This window comes from Microcebus murinus, chromosome 5, assembly GCF_040939455.1.
Source record: "Microcebus murinus isolate Inina chromosome 5, M.murinus_Inina_mat1.0, whole genome shotgun sequence".
In the NCBI taxonomy this organism is placed as follows: Eukaryota; Metazoa; Chordata; class Mammalia; order Primates; family Cheirogaleidae; genus Microcebus; species Microcebus murinus.
In genome coordinates this window covers 86,587,048-86,608,373 of record NC_134108.1, presented here as the reverse complement: position 1 = coordinate 86,608,373, position 21,326 = coordinate 86,587,048, and the positions used below count along the sequence as shown (strand labels likewise).

General features: G+C 34.9%; 1 protein-coding gene across 5 annotated transcripts in view; it reads left to right on the top strand.

Annotated features, from left to right (window-relative positions):
- The window catches only part of PHF3 (PHD finger protein 3), a 91,248-nt gene that overhangs the window by 11,912 nt on the left and 58,010 nt on the right, over positions 1-21,326 (top strand). The window lies entirely within an intron of this gene.

Genomic DNA, 21,326 nt, shown 5'->3' with positions numbered 1-21,326 from the left:
AATCACATGTGGCTTTCAGTATATTTCTGTTGGACAGAGCAGGATCTATAGTTGAAGTAGCTGAAAGACTATAGTAACTTTCTGTAATTTTCTATTTTTGGAAATTACTGTGGCATTATGCTAACATATAAAAACATGTAGTTTTTAGGCCATAAAGCAAAGAAAATATTACTATAAACTTTGTGTCAAATTAGCTATTCTGTAAGATAAAATTAGGTTAAAGATAAATCAGTCATACATGGAGCAGTAAGGCTTTCCCTCACCATTCCCTAGAGTAAGCTCACAGGTTTATGTGATATTGGTTTGTTTTTCAGTGACTCTAGACTCTTCTGCAGTACAGTTTTTCATTATATTTTGCATTTTGTTTTAATATTTTCTACCTAATATTTTAAATTCAATATGGTAATACTTAAAGTTTAGAATGGATGTTCTGCTATTCACCCATCAATTTGTAATTTATCATATTACTCTGCCCGAAGACCTCAACACTGCTACTAGGAATCTTTCCATTTTAACAACAACTTAATACTGAGATCTTTTGAATTGCTTGGTATTGGTGTATCTCTGAATTATTTACATTGTGTTGTGTTATCCCTTAGGTTTACACTGTTCTGTTGTTGTATTCTAAATGTTTTAAAGCTTTTACAGTTTTGTTTTATGTATGCATTGTTGAAGTTATTTACATTGGTGCTCCTGTCAGTGCAGTAGTTCTAATTATTGTTAAGCACTTTTGACAGTGTGTGGTTATATGCTCACTATTTCCCAGTTTTGTAACATTCAGGAAAACACAGTTAATACTTGTTGCTGGAACTATAATTACCTTCAAAGATGTTATATTGGGTTTGGAATCGGCACATGTATCATCCTGTTAGACTTTTTTACTTTTAAAATTCCAGCCTTCAGTAGTATTAGTATTCCTCCTTGTCTTTAAAAAAAAAAAGATTTCTGTTGATGTGAAAAGTTTTTATTGATGTGAAAAGGCTCTTCAGTTTTGGTGAACATTTCTTTTGCTTAATAGAAGGCTTTTAGACCATCTTTATTGAAGTGCTTGAGGTATGATTTATTAATGCTTATATTTCATTTTGTTACCTTTAAACTATTACCTAAGAACTTAAGTAGAATTACTTTATAAATTTTCTAATATTAAAATTTGTTTGCTACAATTATTTGTCTTGGATTCTGTAGCAGAACTGTTTGTATTAATGTATGTGTAGTATATATGTTCTTAAGATATGTAAGGGGATATGTGGGGGGAAACTTAAAATAATAATAAAGCTGCTCTGTCTAGTATTGTTTAAATTTCATTGTGCCATTAGGCAGGGGATTTATCTTGTTTCCTTCAAAGTTCCTTTTGCCCTTGGGGTTGTTTGGCTCTGTAAAAGGTCTGCACATTTTCTGAGGGCAAAATTGAAAACATTTTTGAAAATTTTTTTAACTTTTTATTTGTTAAGAGAGAATTGCAAATAACAAATCTTATTGTAACTATTAATGAAAACCCTATATAAACAGTCACTTTCAGCTATTCATAAGTTTACTTCAGCTTTTTGTTATAAAGTAAATACAATATAGTTCTTAGCCAGATGCTTGTACCTGGCTTTATAGGCTTTTACTAATTGTCTGGTCTTGAAGCTAAGTAGGGGAATGATCCTGTCTGTATTTCTGGGGCCAATGAAAGCTATAGATTTGGTTATTTTGTAACATTGGTATTGACAATGCTAAAATTAGCAAATAAAATAACTACCACATTTTGTTCTCTGATACTATGAACCAGGTTGGTTTCTGTAGTCATTAAAGACCAATTTTTTGGTTGACGTGGTTGAGTGGCTTGCATTTCAGCTGTCTCCAAAAATCATAGAGTAATTTTAAAAATTGTAAAAATAGGAAAGAAACATAGAAGATTACTTTTTAGTGCTCTGTCAGAATCATAAAAGTTGGGATGTTGTTTCATTTTGAGAGATAGCAGCTAGTAGGTACCTGTTCCTCTTTTTGACTCTGTATTTGCTTTATCTAACTGCAATGTTTGCATATGGTTTGTAGATGTGGCCAGCAATAGTTTTCTTTCTGTTTTTTTTTGTTTAACCTCCAGTGAGTGAGGAAAATAATTAAATATTGGGGAAATATTTGTTCTTGATGATCAGACCGGTTATTGATATTCTAAATATTCTAAAACAAAATCCTGTTATCCTTCAATTCAAAATAATATTTTCCCAAGTAACATGTTCAAGCTAAGGAATGTATTATTTGTATATACTACTTTAGGATTGTACTCAAAATCATTGAAATGATGTTTACTGGCCTTATCAGTGATGTCGTAAAGAAATGTTTACATTGACAACCGTGATTCATAAGTATGAAACAATCTTGTTTTTAGGATCCATTTCTTAGTATATGGCACATTGAAAAGAAATGTTCAAGGCTGTATTTGACTTATTTATTTTTTACTGTGTAGTTTAGCACTGCCTTGGACCAGGAAGATAGACACATTATAGATAAATGGGTACTCAGAGCAGTCTTTCCTTCAGATAGCACTTGGCAGCTACTGTACCTTCAGTGAGACCAAGATGTCCTTTTCAGGCTACATCATGGCTTACAAAATCATCATTGAGTAAATTAAAAAAAAGCTTTCCAATAGCATGGTTTTTGGAGGTTAAGCAAATCAAAAAGTCATTGAACTCTTACAGGTATCCTGCATATTTGCTAAGAGTTGATTCATATTGTATACTTGTGTTTTTTCAACTGTAAAGGAAAATACCTGCTAACATGCACATGTAATTGTTGCTTTCTTAAATGCCATTGATATTACTCATATTTGACACTAGTCAGTGGTGTTTAATGAAAGAATTTTAGTTTGTGTTGCTTTCCGTCTGAGCAAAATACTGTAATTTATGTTAAGACCAGTTTTTAACCAGCTTCTCAGCATAGTGTGATTTAGTCTCTTTTTTGGCACATTAACTTTTAATCATGCCTCTGAGTTTGGGGCTTCTTCATCACTAGAGACAGAATTCTATGTAATATTAGAAAAGATTATATTGCAGTTGTTCTGGAAAAAGGATTGGTGTCCTAGTATGTCACTGATATTTATATAATAGCCATTTATGAGTTTTATGGCTTCTTGTTTCTCTTAGACATTTTCACTGAGACAGTACATTGAACTAAATATAGTGACTCTCTATTCCAGTAAAATCCAGTTTTCAGATATTTATTATTTTACTTCCTATTTGTATTTTTTTGATGGGGGTATGGGGAGTATTTGTGCAGACTAATTACATTTGTGTATCCAACTATACATATAAATTCATTCTATATTTGCACTGGAGTCTTTGAATTATTTGTTTATTCTGAGTACTAGTATTTTTTTAAAAAAACTTCTGTACTTCAGTGGACCTGTTATACCATTAGTCTTATATTTGAGAATTGCATTTTTTCTTTTCTCTTTTCATTGACACATAATTGTACATATTTATGGTGTACAGTGTGATATTTTGACACCTTTGTACAGTGTGTAATGATCAAATCAGGGTAATTAGCATATTTGTCACCTCAAACATTTATCATTGAGAACATTCAAAATCCACTTTTCCAGCTATTTGAAAATGTATAATCAATTGTTAGTTATAGTCACCCTGTAGGGCTATAGAATGTTAAAATGTATTCCTCATATCTAGCTGTACTTTTTTATCTAGCCCTTGCCTAATGCACCTATTCCCTTTACTCCTCCCTGCTTCTAGTAACCCCTTTTCTACTCTATACTTCTATGAGTTCAACCTTTTTAGCTTCCACAGATGAGTGACAATTTCTTTATCTTTCTGTGCCTGGCTTTTTCACTTATCATAATGTCCTCCTAGCTCATCTGTTTCTGCAAATGATAGAATTTTGTTCTTTTTATGGCTAAATAGTATTCCATTGTGTATATATACCACACTTTCTTTATCCATTTATATTGATAGACACTTAGGTTGATTAAATATTTTGCTATTGTGAATAGTGCTGTGATAACCATGGAAGTGTAGATATCTCTTTAACAAAGCGATTTCTTTTCCTTTGAATATGTATTCTCAGTAGTCGGATTGCTGGGTCATATAGTAGTTGTATTTGAAGTTTTTTGAGAAATCTCCTTACTGTTTTCCATAATAGCTATTCTAATTTACATCCCCTCCAACAGTATATGAGTTCCCCCCCCCTTTTTTTTTTTTGAGACAGAGTCTCACTTTGTTGCCCAGGCTAGAGTGAGTGCCGTGGCGTCAGCCTGGCTCACAGCAACCTCAATCTCCGGGGCTCAGTGATCCTACTGCCTCAGCCTCCCGAGTAGCTGGGACTACAGGCATGCGCCACCATGCCCGGCTAATTTTTTGTATATATATTTTTAGTTGGTCAATTAATTTATTTTTATTTTTGGTAGAGACGGGGTCTCGCTCAGGCTGGTTTCGAACTCCTGACCTTGAGCAATCCGCCCCGCCTCGGCCTCCCAAAGTGCTAGGATTACAGGCGTGAGCCACCACGCCCGGCCATGAGTTCCCCTTTTTCTACATCTTCCCCAGCAATTGTTATTTTTTGTTCTTTTTTGTAATAGCCATTCTTACTGGGGTAAGATGGTATCTCATTGTGGTTCTGATTTGCATTTCCCTGATGATTAGCGATATTAACATTTTTTTTCCATATATTTGTTGGCCATCTTTTTTTCTTTTGGAGACGGGGTCTTGCTCTGTTGCTCAGGCTGTGGAGTACAGTGGCATCATTATAGGTCACTGCAACCTCAAGTTCCTGGGCTCAAGCAATCCTCCTGCCTCAGCCTCCTGAATAGCTGCGACTATAGGCATGTGGCGACTACAGGCATGTGCCACCACACCTTGCTAATTGTTTTTTTTTTTTTTGTAGAGATTTTGCTCTTACTCAGGCTGGTATTGAAAGCTTGGGCTTAAGCAATTTTCCTGCCTTGGCCTCCCAAAGTGCTAGGATTATAGGTGTGGGCCACTGTGCCTGTCTCACCATCTTCTTTTGAGAGATTTCTATTCGGCTTATTTTTTTGGTAGGATTACTTTTTTTTTTTTCCTATTTGAATTCCTTGTATATTCTTGGTATTAATCCTTTGTCAGATGAATAGTTTGCAAATATTTTCTCCCATTCTTCAGGTTGTCTGTTCACTCTGTTGATTGTTTTCTTTGTTATGTAGAGCTTTTTAGTTTGATATAATCCCATTTGTCTATTTTGGCTTTTGTTGCCTGTGGTTTTGAGGTCTTCTCCATAAAATCTTTGCCCATACCAGTGTCCTGTATGTTTTCTCCAGGTAGTTTCATAGTTTCAGGTCTTACTTTAAGCCTTTAATCCATTTTGAGTTGACTTTTGTATATGGTGAGAGATAGGGGTCTAGTTTCATTTTTCTGCAGATGGATATCCAGTTTTCCCAGCACCATTTATTGAAGAGGCTGTCCCTTCCCCAATCAGTGTTTTTGGCACCTTTGTCAAGAATCAGTTGGCTGTAAAGATATGGATTTATTTGTGGGTTCTTTATTCTGTTCCATTGGTGTATGTGTCTCTTCTTATGTCAGTACCATGTTCTTTTGGTTATTATAGCTTTGTTTTATATATATATATATATATTTTTTTTTAAATTTAATTAATTAATTTATTTATTTTGAGACAGAGTCTCACTCTATTGCCTGGGCTAGAGTGCCGTGGCGTCAGCCTAGCTCACAGCAACCTCAAACTCCTGGGCTCAAGCGATTTTCCTGCCTCAGCCTCCTGAGTAGCTGGGACTACAGGCACGTGTCACTGTGCCTGGCTAATTTTTTCTGTTTTTAGTTGTTTGGTTAATTTCTCTCTGTTTATAGTATAGGTGGGTGTCGCTCTTGCTCAGGCTGGTCTCGAACCCCTGAGCTCAAGCAATACTCCTGCCTCGGCCTCCCAGAGTGCTAGGATTACAGGTGTGAGCCACTACGCCCGGCCAGCTTTGTACCGTGTTTTCCCGAAAATAAGACAGAATCTTAGATTTATTTTTCCTCAAGAAGACATGCTAGGGCAGGCATCTTCAAACTACGGCCTGCCGAGGACATTTATCTGGCCTGCCGGGTGTCTTTGCCACCGCTGCCTGTCCTGCTTAGCAGCCTGACTGGTCCCAGGCCCACAGTGCGCATGTGTGGAATGTACACTGTACTCTCCAACCTCCAGTGGTCTGAGGGAGAGTGAACTGGCCCCCTGTTTTAAAGTTTGAGGAACCCTGCCCTAGGGCTTATTTTCAGGGGATGTGTTATTATTTTTTTTAAGTAAGGTACAACAATCTACATTTATTCAAATATAGTTAAGTCGTCGTCTTCTGGAACATCATCATAACTCTCCAAACCCCGAATTCCATCCTGAATTTTTTGCAACTCTATTTACTTTAGAACCATTGGCTCTAGTCTCTCATGTTGAGCAATAGAGCTCTCATGGGGCAGATGAGAAGGGCTGCTTGTCTTTACAGCACTGTGACGAAATGCATGGGTTGTGCAGATATGCTGCGTAGCCACGCCCATCACTAGGTCTTATTTTCGTGGTAGAGCTGATATTGCACAAATGCTTAGAAATCCTGCTAGGGCTTATTTTTTTTTTTTTTTTTTATTTTTTTTTTTTTTTTGAGACAGAGTCTCGCTTGTTGCCCAGGCTAGAGTGAGTGCCATGGCGTCAGCCTAGCTCATAGCAACCTCAAACTCCTGGGCTCAAGCAATCCTGCTGCCTCAGCCTCCCGAGTAGCTGGGACTACAGGCATGCGCCACCATGCTGGGCTAATTTTATATATATATTAGTTGGCCAATTAATTTCTTTCTATTTATAGTAGAGATGGGGTCTCGCTCTTGCTCAGGCTGGTTTCGAACTCCTGACCTTGAGCAATCCGCCCGCCTCAGCCTCCCAGAGTGCTAGGATTACAGGCGTGAGCCACCGCGCCCGGCTTGCTAGGGCTTATTTTATGGGTAGGTCTTATTTTCTGGGAAACACAGTAATATATTTTGCAGCCTGGTAGTGTGATGCCACCAGCTTTGTTCTTTCTGCTTAAAATTGCTTTGGCTGTTTGATGTTTTTTATGTTTGCATACAGACTTTGGCCTTTTTTTTTTTCTATTTCTGTGAAGAATATCATTGATATTTGGATAGGAGTCGCATTGAATTTATAGATTGCTTTTGGTATTGTGGTCATTTTCACAATATTCTTCCAGTTCTTGAAAATGGAATATCTTTCCTCTTTTGTGTGTTCTTTTTCCTTCATTAGTGTTTTATAGTAACTTGTAGAGATCTTTTACCTCTGTAGTTAAATTTGTCCTGAAGTATTTTATATTTTTTGGTAACTTTTGTAAATGGGATTGCTTTCTTGATTTTTTTTTTCCACTAGTTTATTGTTTGTATATAGAAATACTACTATTTTTGTATGTTTTTATGATTTTATATGTTTGTATGATTTTGTATGTTTTGTATCCTGCAACTTTACTGAATTTGTTTATCAGTTCTGAGAGATTTTTATGGAGATTTTAATATAGAAGATCATGTTAGGCCAGGTGTGGTGGCTCACACCTGTAATCCTAGAACTCTGGAAGGCTGAGGTGGGAGGATCACTTGAGCTCAGGAGTTCACGACTAGCCTGAGCAAGAGTGAGACCCCCATCTCTACTAAAAATAGAAAAATTAGGTGGATGTAGGGGCACGTGGTTGTAGTTCCAGCTACTGGATACTTGGGAGACTGAGGCAGGAGGATCACTTGAGCCCAGGAGTTGGAGGTTGCAGTGAGCTATGATGACACCATTGCACTCTACCCAGTGTGAGCAAGAATCTGTCTTAAAATAAAAAGATCATGTTGTCTGCAGATAGGGGCAGGTTGACTTCATCCTTTTCAATTTGGTTGCCCTTTATTTCTTTTCCTTGCTCAATTGCTCTGGCTAGGACTTCGAGTACTATGTTGAATGAAAGTGGTAAACGTGGGCTGTTGTTCAATATCAGCTTTCAACTTTTCCCTGTTTAGTATGATGTTGGCTGTGTGTTTGTCATATATGGTCTTGACTGTGTAGAGATATGTTCTTTCTATACCCAATTTAAGAGTTTTTATCATGAAGTGATACTGAATTTTGTCAAATGCTTTATTCTCCATCTATTGAGATGATCATGTGGTTTTTGTTCTTTATTTAAATCAGTGTGATTTATCATGTTTGTTGATCCCACTTGATCATGATGAGTGGTCTTTTTAATGTGCCACTGGATACATTTTGCTAGTATATTGTTGAGGATTTTTGCCCCTGTGTTCATCAGGGATAGTGGCCTGTAGTTTTCTTTTTTTGCAGTCACTTTGTCTCATTTTGGTATCATGGTAATGCTGGCCTTGTGGAATGAGTTATGAAGAATTCCCTTCTTTCCAGTTTTCTGCAAGAGCCTGAGAATTGGTATTTGTTCTTCTTAAAATGTTTACTAGAATTCCACAGTGAAGCCATCAAGTTCTGGGCTTTTCTTTGATGAGAGACTTTTTATCACAGAATTGTGTTTGAATAGGAAAAATACAAATTTAATACTGTAAAGTAGTCATGCAAATGAGATGAAAATACATTAGTTAAGACAAAGTTTATACTTTTAATTAAATGTTAGAGAAGATTAACTGATTAGCCTTATAAACATGTGTATGGCTTTTAAGAATAAAACTTCATTTCTGTAAGATTGATGAATATTAAATATTTTGAGTTATATTTGGGTTTAGATGAAAGTGGAGTACATTTAGAAGAGAGCAAAGAGAAGAGAGGCAAACGCTTTATAGAATTAGAGATATAACAGTGCAGAAGAGAAATACTGGAAAGTGAAAAGAGCATGACATAGTAGCTGTCATAGATATTTGAAAGTTTGTTATTTTAACAAGGGATTTGACATCTTTATGGATAAAAGGAAAAGAGCTAGATTGATTAGGTAGCAGTTAAAGGGAAGTAGAATTTGAGTGCCTAAAAGGAAGAACTTGGTGTTTCTCTCAAATGGAATAATATCCCATATCCCTCGGGACATGAGATTTACACTTTTGATGAATATGACGCCTGGACTGGGGTGTTTCATTGGGATTTAGGCATCAGATAGTTGTTTGTATTAGGTGACCTTTTAAGGTCTGTTCCAACCTAAAGTATCTCTGAAACTGTTCTTTTTCCATTAAAAATTAGTCTTACGTTCATTTGAATTCTAAGTTCTATTTGTAGGCTTGGTGTACTTTATTGCTTCCTTAGATTACATGAAATATAGCTTAAAAGTACAGTGATAACTACATTTATGCAAGCAGCTTTAATTCCTCTTAGTTCACTTTGTTTCTTGCCATCTTATTTCTTATACTTTCTCTGTGTTATAATAGACTGTTATTTGATTTAGACATTTCTATTAGAATATGTTTTTTTTTCTTTTTTTTTTTTGAGACAGAGTCTCACTTTGTTGTCTAGGCTAGAGTGAGTGCCCTGGCGTCAGCCTAGCTCACAGCAACCTCAAACTCCTGGGCTCAAGCGATCCTCCTGCCTCAGCCTCCCGAGTAGCTGGGACTACAGGCATGCGCCACCATGCCCGGCTAATTTTTTATATATATATCAGTTGGCCAATTAATTTCTTTCTATTTATAGTAGAGACGGGGTCTCGCTCTTGCTCAGGCTGGTTTTGAACTCCTGACCTTGAGCAATCCGCCCACCTCGGCCTCCCAAGAGCTAGGATTACAGGCGTGAGCCACAGCGCCCGGCCCTAGAATATGTTTTTGTCAAACAGGTATTTTTCATTAGTCATTGCTATAGTCATCCTTAATACCAAATGTAACAGTTGAACTCAGAGATAAAACAAATATACCTTTTAACACAAATACTAAAGTGTCACTTTTCACATTTAGAAAATAGGTAGGGAATTTCTGGCCCAAGTTCAGACTTTTCAATTTGTCTTATTTTGTGGCTTTTCTGTTCTACTTGATTCCATTTAGTTTTGCTTCCCTTAGCTTGACATAATATAAAACCAAATATATCTTTCTTATACTTTGCATCGACTGAATATTTAATTTCTTTCTGATTTGAAATGTGAAATAAAATTAATCTTACCTTCATTATTACTATATCCCTAATATCTTTCAGTCTCTGTTTTTCATCTATCTTAAATTCATTTCATTGTTACTCATTGTTACTCATTGTTACTGAAGCCTTTTGCTTATTTCACTTAGAAAAATCCTGAAATCAAAAAAACATCTTGGATTAAGACTAGTAGAGTTGCATTTCTGTTATAATAGAATTATATATTTAATATATATATATAACTCTACTAGTCTATAATATATATATATAATATATATATACTAGTCTATAATATATATATAATATAGACTAGTAGAGTTGCATTTCTGTTATAATAGAATTATATGCATTTCTCTGTTATAATAGGCTTCTATTTCCATGGTCTTGAGCATACATTTGGTTCTGATAAATCTGCTTTTTTTTCACTGGAGCTTTTTTTCCTGGAGCTCTGTCTTCCAGAGACCTCTGTCATTTCCTGTCTGGGTTTATCATTTTCTAGGTGTATTGTACATCTGTTATCCCTGAGCTTTGCTGCCTTTCTTGATTAGAGCTATTCTTTTCCTTTATTTCATTTTCTTTATCTGTACCCTCTTTTGCTTACTGATAATCTTTTATAACTTTCTAGTACCATCATACTTGACTAATAATTTGCTTTTATATAGAATACAAAGTTAAATATCCCCTTTCCTTAAATTTTAGGCATTATTTCTAGACTTTTAGTATTTGACACTACTTATGGGTTGCCTGATATTTATATGAGGCTTGTTGCATTGTTAGGTGGCCTTTCCTCCATCCCTGCTTTAGGATCTTCTTATCTTTTGGTATTGAAATTGCCGTGATGTATCTGGATTTAGTCATTTATTTATTTTCCCGGGCACTTGGTGGGCCCTTTAAATTTGGAAGGTGATCCCTTCAACTTTGGGAAATTTTCTTGTTTTTTTCTGCAAACTCTTTGAAGACAAATGTTGGCCCTTGCTTTTTTACCTGTTACTTGCATCTTTCCATTGTTTTTGCAGGATGTCTTTCTAGAGATTCATTGTCATGTTTTCCATTTCTTTAATATTTAATTTTGATAATTTGACAGTTTCTAAGAATTCTTACTTGTGTTCTCTTTATTCATACCACTTTTTAGTAGCATTCTGTTATCACGTGGATATACAATTGACTCTTGAACAATGCCGGGTTTAGGAACACTCCCCGACCCACAACCCCACAGTTAAAAATTTGCACAAAACTTTTGACTTCCTCAGAACTTAACTACTAATAGCCTACTGTTGACTGGAAGCCTTACTAATAAGCACTTAACACATTTTGTATGTTAAACATATACTGTGTTACAATAAAGTAACCTAGAGAAAAGAAATGTTATTAAGAAAATCATAAGGAAGGGAAAGTATATCTACTATTCATTAAGTGGAAGTGGAGGAGGAGAAAGAGGGAGGGGTTGGTCTTGCTGTCCAGGGTTGGCAGAGGCAGAAGAAAATCCATGGATAAGTGGACCCGCACAGTTCAAACTCATGTTCAAGACTGTATGAGACTGTATGAAACTCATGTTGTTCAAGACTCTCAAGACCATGAGAGTCTCTTTATAGTCCGAATTAATTTTTATTTGTTTATTTTGATCTTTCCCATAGCATCTCAAGCTTCTCTGAAATGTCTGGTTGTTTTTTGTTGGTTGTTAACTAAAATAGAAGAAAATAAGTTTAGTCAGGTTTTTCTCTGGGTAGGCTTTAGGTATATAGCCTGCAGTTATTTGGGGGAACCTCTAAATACCACGGTGAGAAGCACTTATCAATAGTTGATAATTCTCCTGTTTTCTCCAATTAGCTTATTCAATTACACTTTAGGGTTAAGAAAAGATTTTCTTTCTTAGAGTTCAGTGTTTGGTTGTAGGCCTTGCTGGATACTGAAATGGGGGGAAGGGATGGTATTGAACTCTCAATATTTAGGCCTTCAGTTGATGCTTATGTCTAGTCCAGCTCACTGCTTATGCCCTCTGTCATTCTACTTTTAGAGACTAGTAGTTTGTTGGACAGAATTGTTTCCTCTTAAGCTTTAGCTCCCTTTCATTCTGGGTTGTGACTTCTTCATGCTCTATTTCATTAATCTCTTCTATTTATTTTTCTTTCATCTTCCAGAAATGTATTGAAATATTTCATATGCTTTGGGTTTTCTTTTTATTCACTTTGTTGTTATGAGTTTTTACCTCATATTCTTTCATTTTTATGGGATTTTGAGGGGGAGTGGGAAAAAGTAGATAAAAGATGTACAAAGTTTGCCATATTGAACCAGTGACTCTTAATTAAGTCATAATAATTATAAAATTTCCAGCAATTCTTATTTAGGGAATTTGGAACTCTGTCCATTATTATCTTGTCTTTGTCAGTGTTGAGTTTTGCCTTGTTATTTATTTCTTCCATGGTCAATTTGCATTAATTTCCTTGCTTTCAATGTTTTTTCACCCATTAGTAATACTAATCTTACTCATTAGTTTTGTGTTAGTAATAAAACTATCAATGGACTTTTCAGAGTTTGCATGTGTATTAGAGTTCTCTAGAGAAACAGAACCAATAGGTTGTGTGTGTGTGTGTGTGTGTGTGTTTATAATGAGAGAGAGGTATTGAATTGATTGATTTTAAAGAATTGGCTTACATGATTGTGGAGGCTGGCAAGCCCAAAATCTGCTGGTTGTTAGGCTGGCAAGCTGGAAGCGTAGGGAAGAGTTGATGTTGCAGGAGTCCAGAGGCATTCTAGAGGCAGAATTCCCTCTTACTTAGGGGACCTCAATCTTTTGTTTCTTAAAGTCTTTAACTGATTAAATGAGGCCCACCCACATTATGGAGAATACTCTGTTTTACTGAAAAGCTATTGGTTTAAATGTTAATCTTATCTAAAAAATACCTTCACAACAACATTTAAATTGGTGTTTGACCAAATGTCTGAGTATGGTAGTCTAGCCAAGCTGACATAAAGTTAACCATTTCTTACCACAAAAAAATGATAAATATGTGAGGTAATACAAATGTTAATGAACTCCATTTAGCCATTCCACAATGTATACATATTTCAAAACATGTTATACACTATAGATATATACTATTTTTGTCAAATAATTAAAAAAATAAAATTAACCATCACAGCAAGGCACTACAGTTTCAGAACATGGTACATTATCATTTGAACTGCTAGTTCGTATATGTTGTCATAAAACTAGTTTCCTGCTCAGGATTTTTGAGAAAGTGGTTTCAAGGTGAGTTTGCAGGCAGATGTAGTTTGTAAAGAAAGCCCCTAGCTCTTTTCTCACAAGGAAGTTAATAAAATAGTTAATAATGTGTGGATATTAATGTACTAAATACTATTCAAAAGTACTTTGCTGGCACTATTTTATTAAATCTTCACAAAAATTTAAGAGCTATAGATACTACAGATTGAGTATCCCTTATCTGAAATGCTTGGGACCAGAAGTGTTTCAGATTTGGGATTTTATTTGGATTTTGGAATATCTGCACTATATTTACTCGTTCAGCATCCGTAATCCAAAAATCTGAAATCTGAATGCATTTCCTTTGAGTGTTACATTGATGCTTAAAAAGTTTCTGATTTTGGAGCATTTCAGATTTTGGATTTGGGTTTAGGGATACTCAGCCTGTACTATTAATCCCATTTTATAGTCGAGTAAACTGAAGTTTCAAGAATGACTAATTTCCCAAGTTCTCTAATACATAAATCACAGTACATGGATTGCAATAGATTCTAAATTTTTCTGCCTTGAAGTACATGAATGCTGTTAAGATCAAGGCTCTAAACTGGTTCTCAAATTTCATTTCGCTTCATAGCAAAATTAAGCTTTTTAAAATTCTGTTCTTAAAAGAGTATAGTTCTCTTTCCCATTTAAAGATGCGTGTCTTTGTAGGAGAGATTTATGGATTTGTGAGTGCCTGAAATGGCTCTTAGTTATTAAAGATTAAGGGGTTTAGAGAGAGAGACAGTTACTGGCTAGTGATTTAGCAAATCATAAATACTAGAAAGGTGTTTAAAGAGGTGCCTTTAATAAGTGCCAACAGGTAGAAGTGGAATTTGAAGAGGCAAAGGGAACTGGTATAACATCATGATCATGCTGCTTGTTATGCCATGAATAACAGAATAACAGAATTCTTTGTCTCTTACAAAGTAGTCTTGTGTCTTTTGTCAGTGATCATGAATCAGTAATATGCTAGTTTCAAGTAGGGTAAAATCCCAGACCCTTCACAGTTTGTGACATTACTGGTTTTTTTTTTTATTATTATTTTCAAGTATTACGGGGGTATAAATATTTTTGGTTATGTGTATTGATTTGGTTATTATAAGTCAGTGTTTTAAGTGTGCCCATCATCCAGATAGTGTTCATTGTATGTGTTAGGCAGGTTTTTGCCTACCCTACATTACTGTATTTAATCCCAGAAATGATGGGCATTGACCAAGCACTTTAATTATTAAAGATAAAATATAAATTTAAATGAAATAATTTACGTCCATAAAGGCAGAGACTGCTCCTATATATGTTATTCCTATAGGCACCAGAATAGTAGACATTTAGTAAATTTTGTATGGAAAAAAGAGCAAAAAGAAAAACTAGGATCAGATAGTGGGACCAGAAATTAAGATAATAGATAAAATGTGTGCTGCAGGTGGTGTACACCTTTGGCTTTCAGAAAGCTAGCAATCATTGTGCAGGAGGAAAACATTCCAAGGTGAAAAATACAGTGTCCTAAATGTAAAAACATATCCAGTGCCCAGGAAAAAGAAAAGTATTTCTGACAATAAAACTAGAAAGTAATTTCATCCATAGTTTTATCATGATGTGTGATATAATAAAAGAAAATCCTTTACAACATACTTTCAGTGAATGTAGGGCTTGTTCGTATATCCTTCAATGTGTATCCCAAAATAAGTGGTATTACAGGGACTACTATAATCATCTAACTGACCTAATCCTAGGATAGATTTTTAAGCTGTCTTTCAAACATCCTGTCTTGGATATAATTTCTCACCAGATTTTTAAACAATATTGATATGAACGTGAGTTATATGATACTGTCTGAGAACTGTTGAGAATGCAACTAGCCTTTTTTTCCTTTTGCCAGCTAAATACATAGACATAAGTTTTATTAATCATCATGGCTGAGTATGAGATTTTGTAAATTTAAAGGTTCTGATAGGGGTGTTTGAATGAGGGGCTACTTTGCATCCCTTGGAGTACACGGCCAAGATTTTCCTGTGAAAATGACTTTGGGATCCTCTCTAATGCATAAATAGGAGAATCCTCATAGTTTCAGACACAAATGAAGATCTTCTTAGCATAGATAATTTTGTTTTGTAGCACATATTTAAAGTGACAACTTGCTGAGTAAAATTCATAGATTCTATCCTGTTTAGTTCCAATTATTATTCTCACTGTTTTATTTCAGTTCAGTTATGGCAAGATTGCATAATCCCTTGTTGTCATTTTCACCGTAGTGGGTGCCTGGATTTCCTTGGAATGCTTTAGGCCTGTGTCTTCTACCCTTGTTTTCTTGTTGGAGAATCTTCTCCAAAAGATTTCTGAACTGGAGCTACTAGCATTGGTACCTCTGCCGTCTGTTCTTCCTTTCCCCAGTTTTGATCTTTTGTCATAGAATTCATCACATCTTTAAATCCATCTTTAATGATAAATTAGTTACTTACACAACTGTATACTTACATAACAAGAGAGGTAAATTGTCATAGATAATTACATGGAAGTTTCCTAAAATACGGGAATACCCCAAATGATGACATTGTGCAAAGCATAATCTAAGTCCTTTTTTCCTTGTAAAGCTAATTTCTTATGACCAGAGTGTGAGATTAGGATGAGAGCATTTTACAGGCTGGGTCGCACAACTCCAGTGGGTACCAATCTCAGGGAATACAGAGTGAATAGTGCCCCATTACATTGAGTGGACAATAGCCTGGGTTAGTTAAAGGGAGTTAAAAATTAATTTATATGAGATTTTTAAATTTAAAATGATATCTAAAAATGATTTGATTATGTTTAAAATTTTAGTTATCTTAATGGTTTTTAATTTTCTTAAATAGAAATGGTCCATCTGAAAAACCTCATTGTAAGATTATTAGTTTGAAAAACTAGTGTAAAACTGGATTTCTGTCTGATTGGAAGACTACTACCACCTGGTGGACAGGTGTACTCTAATTGCAAGAAAAAAGAAAAATACCTCCTGTTTTTTGAGTTGGAAAGGCAAGGTATTTTTTTCTCTTGCCGGAGCCAACTATAATCTGATCATTTTGTAGCAGTCATTGCAATCTTTTTGTTGTTTGAAAGTATAAAATTTGTGAAATAGCTGGCACAGTATTTTGAAGAGAATGCATGTCAGATATTAAAGGTATCTTAAATTGTATTAAAGTATACTTGAAAAAGAACACAAATGAATCACTTCTGAAAAATATATAAATTTGAATTCACTTTTCTCATTAAGATTGGTCAAATATCCAGATTAGCTTTCAAATGCTTTTTTTTTCCTTTTTTTAAAATTTTTTTTCTTTTTTTTTTCCTCCTCCTTACTAGTTCCTTTCACATCAAATATGTTTTTAACTCATAACTCTGCAGATTAGAACAATATAATGACCCTGACACAGGTCCTGGTTTGGTATAGAAGTATGAAAGAGAAATGTTTTAAAGCAACCTGTTCTGGGACACTTGGAAAATACGTGATATACGTAACTTGTTGGCCATCTTCTATTTTATTTTCTACATTCTCTCATCTCCACTTTCTGCCTTTTCCTTTCTTCCCAGCTGAATTCCTTTCAGTCTCATTCTTCATCTGCAAAAAAGTTTTTCCCACCCTCCAGGATTTTCGTCTTACATCTGTAATCAAAATCTATTTTTATACCTTGTCTATGATTAGAACTCAGAATTTAAACAAGTAAGCTTATCATATTAGTATGTACTAACAAACTTTATTGATAACTCTTGAACACTTCCAGAACTATTTGTGTTATTGAAAGATGTTTTTTAATTCAGATGATTTTATAATTATTAGGTGTTTGTACATTTTAACATAGCGAAGTAAAAAAGTTTTATGGGTACAGTATGGATAATGGGTAGTTTTTTGGGCAGAATGACTAATATTCTATGATTTTGATTTTTATATTTTTTAATATATATATATATATTTTTATATTTTTTTTAAAATAGAGACGGGGTCTCGCTCTTGCTCAGGCTGGTTTTGAACTCCTGATCTTGAGCAATCCGCCCGCCTCGGCCTCCCAAGAGCTAGGATTACAGGCGTGAGCCACCGCGCCCGGCCATGATTTTGATTTTTAAAGACTAGGATTCTTCATTTGATAATTGTTTAATGTGGCACCAACTTGATCAGATATATTTATTTCTAATCATAGAACACTTCATATTAGATGTGCAAAAGTTGATATTTATCTTATTTATTAATCAAGATGAGATGGTTTATGAATAGCTTTTCAGTCCTTAAATTAATGAATTATTCTACTTTGTAATTTAAAATTTTTGATATGAAGAATATCAAGGATCCTTAAACAAATGTTTTCTTAATTTTTTTGTTTTGTTTTGTTTTTTTTTTTGGTGCCGTGACTCGGTGCCGTGACTTGGATACAAATATTTTCTTGATCTTGGTTTTGATCTTCTTTTCCTTTGTTTAATTATTCTTGACTTTTTTTTTTCTGTCAAGAAGAAAAATGAATAATAAAGTTTCTAAGCCTTTTACTTTGCTATATTTTGAGAACGTTGACCAAAAACAAATTCTGATAAAAGATAAGAGGGCTGAATTTTTGATTCTTGTGGGATCTTAGATGAGACTATTTGGCTAACTTATAGTGGCCCAGGAGAGTGATTACTTGTTTCAGGGCCCTAACTATTCTTGACTCACCTTCCCTATCACAGAAGTGAGTGTACCAGCCAGCTAGAGAAGCTGAAATTTCATAATTCCTTGGCAGTGTCAGATCTCTGTTTTTAGAGAAGTAGGAAAGCCTGGCTACGTGGATTTACCCAAATCATAAACCTAGGCATCCTCATTTTCCCCAGCTGCCCATTTTCTCATTTCCTCAACCTCCTGGCTGATCCCAGTAATGTTTTCTGTATTTCAATCTCTGTGTTCTTTTCCTGGTCTCAGTTGCTGTCATGGATTTGCTTCTCATGGGTTGTGACTTACTGGGTGGGTCATCACTTTGACTTAGAATTTTTGGCCTTGTCGCATTCCATCCTGGATGAACAGAGTGAAACCCCATCTCTTTTTGGCCTTGATTTTAGGATTAAGCTCAGCTGAGAGTGATTAAAAAACTCCAGAAAATAGTGGTATAAAGAAAGAAATTTATTTTGTTATGTAATAGCTCAAAAGTAAATAACCGAGAGCTGGTATAGAGTCCCATAGTACCAAGTGCTAAACTCCTCCTATTTTGTACTGCTGTATGTGATCACTGTTTCCAGGATTATGGCGTAGTTTTGAGGTGGCTCCTTCAGCTGTCAAGTATGGATTCCAGTCAGTAAGAAAGGGAAAGAGGAATGTAATACTTCCTTTATTTAAGATTGTATCGTGTGAGTTGCATGTACAGTTTCTACTAACATCCCATTGGCCACAACATAGACAATAACCACATCTAACAGTCAGGTAGATTGAAAAGTAAGTCTTTTCTACCCAGTTAAAAACCAAGAATTCATACCATTGCATAGGGCAGTCAAGTAAAAAAAAAAAAAAAAAAAATTAAAAAAAAAAAAAACAAAACCCAGAATTCTAGTAAATGAGGAAGACTGGCTGAATGAATATTGGGCAACAGCTACCAGTTTCAAGCACAGCTTCTGTGGTTCACTCTCTGGGGAGATTAAGATCAGTACCTTTTCCCAGCTTACAGGTCATCCTAGGAGGATTGACTACTTTTTGTGTTTAAAGCTAATCTTGCCTTACTTGCCAGAGACTTTTCTAGGCTGCATATCTGTTTTATCCCCCTAACTAATGGAACCTGGGTCTCAGCTTATAAAATCCAGTTTTATGTTGATAGAGCATGATTATTTGCTCATATCAAAATTTTTCAAGGGAGATTTGTTTCATTCTGAAATGGGTGAGTGTCAAAATTGCTACTATATATTTGAGGCTTCATTTCATTAAGGTAACAGGTATCCAAACTTTTTTGACTATATATGCTTGTAAGTGAGGCATTTTTGAGTACACACCAGTATTTGTATGTATATTTATATACTTGTCATGTACTAATATATTAATGTCCTTTGTATAATACACACAATAGATATTTTTAAATGGTAAGCTATAGATAAATGATGTTTATACTTTTAAAATTAACTGAAGTTATTGTTGTATAAGAACCTTTGTGGAATATACTGTGATTGCATACACTTAATTATTTTAGAAAATTTCATGTTCTGTTAGAGTCTTTTACCTATCTGGTTCTAAGTTGTTTATTTTGATACTGGACTTTAATGTCTGTCATAGCTGAAAACAATAACTCAATAATGAATGATACATGTATTTAAATGGAAGAAATTAACTGTAGGCTCTACTTACTAAATTATAATCCTAGTTTTTTGTTCATATCAAATATGAAAGGCTTTTATTGCAATTTAATTGGAACATTTCTGTTATCTTTCTGTATGCTTATTCTTTTAAACCAACAGGAAGTTGTTAGGTTGTAGTATTACTATATAAGCTCAAAACTCTTCACTGAACCTTTTTTTTTTTTGAGACAGAGTCTCGCTTTCTTGCCCAGGCTAGAGTGAGTGCCGTGGCGTCAGCCTCGCTCACAGCAACCTCAGACTCCTGGGCTCAAGCAATCCTCCTGCCTCAGCCTCCCGAGTAGCTGGGACTACAGGCACGAGCCACCATGCCCGGCTGATTTTATATTATATATATTAGTTGGCCAATTAATTTCTTTCTATTTTTATGGTAGAGACGGGGTCTCGCTCAGGCTGGTTTTGAACTCCTGACCTTGAGCAATCCGCCCGCCTCAGCCTCCCAGAGTGCTAGGATTACAGGCGTGAGCCACCGCGCCCGGCCTGAACCTTTTTTATTTGGAAAAATTTTGAAATGTCCAAATAAGAGTTTTTGTAAGTACCACATTTCACATTTCAGCTAAAAAAAATCACATACTGCTGAAAATATATCTAAACAGTTTTTTTAGCCTAACTTGTGTTTTTTAATTAATTACTTTTTTAAGAGAATGAGTTATTTTCTCATTACTAAAATGTCAACTGGAAGGAACAGATTGAGGGTGCTTATTTTTTTAATGCATATCACTTATAACTACTTTTAATAGAAAAGGCCAGAATGTTTAATACTTGTCTCATTTTTAAAACATTTGTCTTATTTTGTAAAACAAAGATGTGTAACTCATTTTTAAGTATAGCAGCTCTTTTAAGGCTTTTGCTGTGAATTAATGAGACCCTTTATGTGATACGAAGATTTTAATAGTTGCTTCCCATTTCATTAAAATTACTGTAAACAGTCTATTATTTATAAAGTTCTTAAAATATATTAATGACATACTGTTGACAGTGCAGAATACTGAAGGCAAACCAGTGCATTAAGGGTATTAACTTCTGCACTTTATGGAATTTTTAACTCTTCTCTTGGGATCTTTCCATTTAGATAAATTGTGTCTAACATGAATCCACCAAGGATATTAGTGTCAGTCTGATTAAATATTAGTAAAGTTTTATTTTTCTTCAGTGTTTAGATAACAGTTAATATATATAATAGTATTTTCTTCCAGGACTTAGATTGATTGTTGTATTTACAGTAATAGTTATATACATCCTCTTAGGAAACCATCTACTTAGTGTAACTTACAGTGTAATAAAAGGGTATTAAAGGTAAATAGGTAAAAGGTAATAAAAGGGTATGTGCTATAAGGGTATCTATTGAAATGGTAAATTGTTTAGAGGCAGTACCTTTTTAACATATACTATTTTTTCATGCATGTGTTTTTCCCTCTAAAGAGTTACGCCGAATACCTGACAAACTTTGACTTTTAAGCACCGTGAAATCAGGGAACTCCTGGTAAAAAGTAAATGTTTGTAACTTATTCTGCGTATTGACATCATCCTTGAGTTCTTCTTCGTTTCCTATTCATATTTTTCTTTTGCTTAATTTAGCTCAGCATTTTGAAAAAAATATAACCTTGTATTGCACAGTCATCTCTTGGTATTCATGATGGATTGGTTCCAGGACCCTCCCCCCAATGCCAATATTCGCAGAAGCTCAAGTCCCTCAGATAAAACGGCATAGTATTTGCATATAACCTAGGCA